Below are 6913 nucleotides of genomic sequence, written 5' to 3'. Positions count from 1 at the left end.
TGAAAGGCAAGGGAAGAATGGCTATGTTGTTTTGCTAATGTTTCTTAATTTTCTTCCAAAGTTTTTATGTTTGTTGGAGCTACCATTTATAATGAATAAAGAGATAAAGTGATAAAATAAAAGGTATAAAACTATAAACAACTTTCTTTTTTTCTTTTTTCTTTTTTTTTTTTTTTTTTTTTTTTTTTTTTTTGTTGATAACATGAAGTATAATTATCTAACAAAATGATTATATATTACTAGTAGCTTGATGGCTAGCACATACACAATATTATGACATGGTCAAAACATTGAAAGTTAGAAACACGTGTTTCTTTTACTCTTCACCTCCAATCTTCGCTGGCATCTTCTTCTTCTTTCTTTAATAGTCCTTACACGTGAATTGTGATAGCACTAGGGTAACTAAACTCAAATATGGAGTTGTATCTCTTCTAAGAAAAATAATTTTGACAAGAGTTAAAAATAAAAATCTCATTATATAAATTCAAGAAAAGTAAGGTTTTCTTTTTTTTTTTTTTTTTTAAAAAATATATATAAGTTGGAATAGATGGATGTTTCTACAATGGTCCCTTTTATTTGGACTACCACTATACTTAATTATCATTGGATGATTTTTTATTTTTTTTAAAGATTGGTCAAACCTTAATTTTAGTATTTTTCCTTTTTTAATTCTTTTTTATATTTTCCAAAATTTAATTATTGTATTTCCAAAAAACATTTTATAATTTTCGAAATTTATTTATTATAATCAGCTTTTAATTAAATAAAAAAATAAGATTAAATTAAAAAAACAAAATCAAAAAAATTTTCATAAACGTTCTTGAAGTTCATCATTGTTCATCGTCGACAATCTTCAACGTCCTTCAAATTTGTTCAACAATCGATGGATTTCTCTATAAATTAAGATCTACAGTCGTGCATCGATGAAGTAACCCATAGGGAAGATCTATATTCATGCGTGGATGGAGAAAACGAAATAAGATCTACAGTCCCGATTCATATCAGCGTTAATTGTAGAAAATTATATTTCACTTGTACAATATCAATCAGTGAATGCAAAAACATCGAATTTATGTACTCAATCACATAAAAAAAAATTGATTTATTTCGGTGATCTAGGTTATTCAAGAAAACCAGTTAAGAAACCATATCATTTTTCTTTGAAACGTCGTTTGATCCAAAAAATTTGGAGACCGAATTACAAATCGTGTTTATGAGTAAGGAATTTACCTACTTACGTATAAGACATTACCTATTATATAGGGCTTAAATATTAAACATTTATCCCCTAACGTTATGTTGGACATTACTAATTAATTAAAATTAATGTGCGACCAATACAAAATAATTTTAGTTAAACATGTACAAAAATTAAATTCAATCTAATTTAATTATTAAGTATAAAAAAAATAGAATCAATATCTTTTAAGATATCTTTTAACATTAGATTTGATAAGAAACTGTGTCATTGTTTCTTCAAAACCTTATTTGACCCAAAAAAATAGAAATCGGAATACAGATATTGTTTGTTTTTAAGGAATTTACCAAAATACGGATAAGACATTACCTATTGGAAACATCTTAATTATTAAATGCTTATGAACATACGTTATGTTGGACATTTACTTTAATGCATTGTACAACCATTGCAAAATATTTTATGCTAAATATGTACAAAGATATAAATGAATCTAATTTAACTATATATATACATATATAAAAGTATGGAATCAATATCTTTTAGGATATCTTTTAACTTTAGAAATTAAATATTATTTAAGAAATATTTTAAATTACCAATTATAATAAGGATAGTTTCCTAATTTCTTATCTTATTATTATTGTATAAAAGATTTTTAAATCAGTATATTTTTAAATTTGAAAAGATTATATTCAAATGTTAAAAAAAATTTATGCGTGAACATCTTCCTCTTTGTATTGCTTAAATTTGGGGGTTGTTTGGTTACACAAAGAAAATGGAGGAAGTAAAAAATCATGGGAATTTGAAAATGGGTGAGTTGTTTGGTTGACACTAAAAAGTGAAAATGAGGGAATTGCAAATTCATGGGAATTGTGATTTCCCACAAAACATGGGAAGTTGATTACCCAACCCCCCCTAGGTAAGTCAAAATTCCCATGATTTGCAACTTCCTTCATGTCAACCAAATAATTTTAAGCAATTCCCATGAATTTGATGTAGGAATTTAATTCCCATGAAATACAAATTGCTATGGGAAGTAAATTCCCATAACAACCAAACGACACCTTGATATGAATACACTTAATGTTAGAATATGTTATATTTTGCCTTAAATAATATATTTTGAATATATATTCTATTTTATATTGTATCTTTGTATTTATAGCTAGTATATATTTAGGCTCCTTTTTGTAAGCTTTTAGTTTAGTTTCAATATTTGTGTAACTGATCTACTAATTCCTAGCATTCAGTTGTTACACTCACGCATATGATTAGCAAAATCTTTGGCTGACTATTAGCTTGTATTTTGTTATGATAATAGATAGCAGCAAAGTTTCATGAAAAGACTCGAAAAGTAAATTCCTTCACTTTTACTCATATGTTATGATCATAAGATTATTGATTAGAATATATTTTGAATATATATTTTATTAGAGTGTATATATCATATTTGTTAAGCTATAAATATATATACCAAATAATACACGAGTATAATAAGATAATAGCTTAGGCTCGTGCCATGCACGGTAAGTTAAATAAGGTTTAAATTTCAATCTACGTTTTTTGGGATCAAACAAGGGAGTACAATAAAAAAATAAAATAAAAAATTGTTAGTTAGTCTCTCTAAAAGTATTTAATCTAATATTGAAGTATATGCATACATAAAGTAATCTACAATAGTAAATATATATTAAGGGCTTGTTCATATTTACTTATTTTCAGTTCAGTTCAGTTCAGCTCCAATCAGTTCAGTTCAGTTCAGTTCAGCTCTTAATTTCCCTCTCTCATAAAATATTCATTTCAGCTTAGTTCAGTTCAGTTCAGTTCAGCTCCAATCATTTCAGTTCAGTTTAGCTCCAATCAGTTCAGTTCAGCTCAGTTCAGTAAATATGAACAGACCCTAATTATCATTTATACCAAACCTGGTTAACATGATATCGTGGTTGTCCAGTGAAGACCACATTCATATTTACTACTCCGTACCAATAAAGAACATAACAAAATGTTAGTGAATTATAAATTGGTAATGTCCAAAACAACCTAATGTCATATGTTGTTAATAATTACAATTTTAAAAACAGATAATGTCCTATCCTTTTTTGGGTTAAACATTTACACAAACAAGATTTTAAATTCGTTTTCCGTGTTTTTTTGGATCAAACAAGGTTTCGACCAAAGAATAATGCGGTATTTTTTTTTTCAGATAGTCATGATAAACCCCGATTACCGTAAAACTTAAAAATTATGATTTCGATTACATAAAGTCATCGTTTTGGCAAACTTTGATTGATATTGTACAATCCAAACCTATTATTTAGGGATTTCAATCGCTGCCCAAAATCGCAACGATCCCAAATTTTTTGTAAATTAAAATTTCGGATTTTCCTTTTAGATCGAGCCATATTGTAAATCGCTTTCGATGCGCGAGTGAATGATAATGGACATAGATCATGTGTTCATGTTTAATCTCTCCATGGATGAAAAAAGTTGAAGAACATTCATGAACTATGAAGAACATGATGAACAATTTTTTTATTTTAAATTTTTTTTAGTTTAATCATTTTTTTGATTTGATCTTATTTTTTGATTTAATTAAAATCTGATTTTAATAAATAAATTTCGAAAATATAATAAAATGAATTTTCTAAATTTTGTAATTATATTTTGTAAAATAAAAAATGAATTAAAAAAGGAAAATACCAAATTTAAGTTTGGCCAAGGTAAAAAAATAAATAAATAATCAACCAATGATAATTAAGAATAGTGGTGGTCCAAATAAAAGGGACCATAGTAGAATTTTTGTGGAATAGATATGATATAATAAGAGTTGATTAATACTCCATAAAAAAATAGTCAAATTCAATTTACAATTAAAATAAGGTCTTGTAATTATAAGTTCTCTCAATGTGTCTCTTATGATGAGTAATACAATTTGCATCTACATCATCTTAATAATTTTAGTAGGTTAGAAGTTAATATTAATTTATCTTTGTTTATATTTAAGCTTCAACATACATTGTATTCATTGTATATTTTAAAATCATCCTTCTGTTTATTTAAGAGAATGATGGCATAATTGTAATTATACCTTTGTCATTTTCACACTTGTAAAGTTATAATTAGGCATACGAGTACCTTTGCCATTTTCATACTTTTTAATATACAATTCTGACCATTAATAACTTTTAAGATATTTTTAAATTGTATGTGATAAAGTATCCAACAAAATCGCACATGACTAGATTTTTAATTGTACATGTTGGAATTGTTAGGCAAATCAACCATTTATTCCGTAATACGAATTAGAAATTTGGCTTGTTGGGAGTTGCTAACTAAGGCCTTGTTTGGTTGAATGAAGGAGGCAGAAATTCCATGAAATAATCTCAATTCCTATGAAATTGTAATTGCTAAGAATTTCCAAAAATTATTTGGTCAGATGTAGGAATTTCTACTTCCCATGGGAAATTCCACTTACTTAGGGGGGACTAGGTAAGTTAATTCCTCCATTTTGTGGGAAGTAGAACTTCTTAAGAAATACCAATTTCTACATTATTGTCAATCAAACAAGTATGCATATATTCATTTTCTAAAAAATCGAATTTTCCATGAACTTGTTAGTCAGCCAAACAAGGCCTAAATGGAGTAGGCCCTCTATGGCAAAATGGCCCAATTAAAGACGGGCCTAACTGGTAGTCCTGAGTTTAGGTCCATTCTATTGGATAGCATTAGCCCATTTGGAAATGGGCCCAACTGAGTGTCCTCGCTTAGTCGCTTGAGAGGATGGTGCAATGGGCCCATATGTTGTTACATTGTGCTACGTTGTTTAAAGTCCTTTGGATTTGGAGGCTGTATAAAAACAGTGTTGTGGTGAAACTGATATGCCTTCAGTGAAAACTTACATGATGGCATACCTTAAAAAGATGATTACATTGCTTTTGCGCTGAATCGTAGAGAGTTGTACGCGCCAAATGTTAAAACAGTGTATGCCACGATTGTTAAAACCGTGTGCTAAATTGGAGAGTGTTGTATGCACCAAAGACGGGAAAGAAAGGAGAGGATTCAGGGCAGATGGGAGGGAGAAGATGGGGTATTAGTATTACTATCTCATTGTGCTTACTATTTTTGATGTAATAACAGAAGTTGAATAATTAGTTTTTTAAGGAAAAAAAAAAAGGAGAAAGAAGTTGAATAACTAGTGAAATGCCTTTAACGGCTCTAAATGGGTTAAAGTTCAATGAAAGTATCGGCCCACCAAGCCCAGAATCTTTTACAGTACAAAAGGCCAGCCCAAAAAGTAGATTTCTATGATCCATTTTTTTCAAACGTAAAGGGCTTATTTTAACACCCCATCTGGGCCATCTCGTCATCAATTAGTTGGAACTTGGAAGTTCTCAAGAAAAATTGACATATTAAAATGGGTTAAGATTAAGTCCCAACATTAGATTTGTAAGCCCAAATTTATTGAAAAAACGTAATTGTATTATGAACAGGAAAATTTGGGAATTAGGTGTATACATACATTACAAATCTTAAATAGATCTGGTGCACATTAATTTATTGTGAAATACTATTATTAGGGACACTGGTTATTATGTTAAAATAAAAGTTATATAAATTTAAATAAAGATTACTATGTTAAAATTAAGATCATTATGTTCAATAAAACGTTATTTGCGCGCATATAGGTCCACACAAGTTTTTTCCAACATATATAGCCGCAAAGATATAATGTTGACAGAGTTCGATCCTTCCAATCAAGCTAGATGAAATCCCAAAAAAAAAATAAGATCATTGAGTATCGCCTTTTCATCCCCATCTTCGAAAAGCCCTAGAACAATATTTTGTTTAACATATTTTTAGTTACACAAAAATATACTCCATACACAGGAGTACGGTACATACCACAATATAGTGTTGCCTAAGAAAGGTTAGTCTAAGCCCATATAGTGAATGGAGTGTTACTTTTTTGATAAAGTTTCTAGTCAAAACCTAGCTTACTTAGCTCATCCGTGAAGGAACTTTGTAATTTGCTAGATCACTTAACAGCTATAGGCCATTTCCCAGAAAATAAAAGTATAAACAAGTAAACAACGTTACAAAGAAGTTACTAGGAAACACTAGTTTTGGTGTTCCATTAAGATCACACACACCACCTGTCTGGATTTGATAAATCGGGAAAGAGTTTTATTATTATTATTTTTTAAGTAATTTCTTTTGATCCAAAATGCATACAAGTTATTATACACTAGTTTGGTGCCTCGTGCGATACCCGGGTATTTATTGAATTTAAGATATTTTTATTTACATTATGTAGTAGGTACGTAATAAAAACTAATAGTAATAGTTTGAATAAAATTATAATTCAATTTAATATTGGTATTTTATCGAAAAAAAAACTATAAACTAACAATTTTATCCTAAAATTCTATCCAAATAGAATTCTAAACTAACTTTTTTTTTATCTTATGAAGTTTATTTTAATCTATCCAACGTGGCGCGACACTTGGCGAAAAGTTGGAACGCCAAGTGTCGTTGTCTCGTGACCTGGCTAAAAGTTTAGCTTTATATATTAGTTATATGATTACTAAGGATCTATTCACTCCAGCTTAATTTCAGTTGATTTCATTTCAGTTCAACTCCATTCAGTTATGTTCAGTTCAGCTTCTAATTTCCTTGTCTCATAAACGTTTCATTTCTGCTCTATTCAGTTCA

The sequence above is a fragment of the Chenopodium quinoa genome, unplaced genomic scaffold, assembly GCF_001683475.1.
Source record: "Chenopodium quinoa cultivar QQ74 unplaced genomic scaffold, ASM168347v1, whole genome shotgun sequence".
Taxonomy (NCBI): domain Eukaryota; kingdom Viridiplantae; phylum Streptophyta; class Magnoliopsida; order Caryophyllales; family Amaranthaceae; genus Chenopodium; species Chenopodium quinoa.
This window is presented reverse-complemented; position numbering follows the sequence as displayed.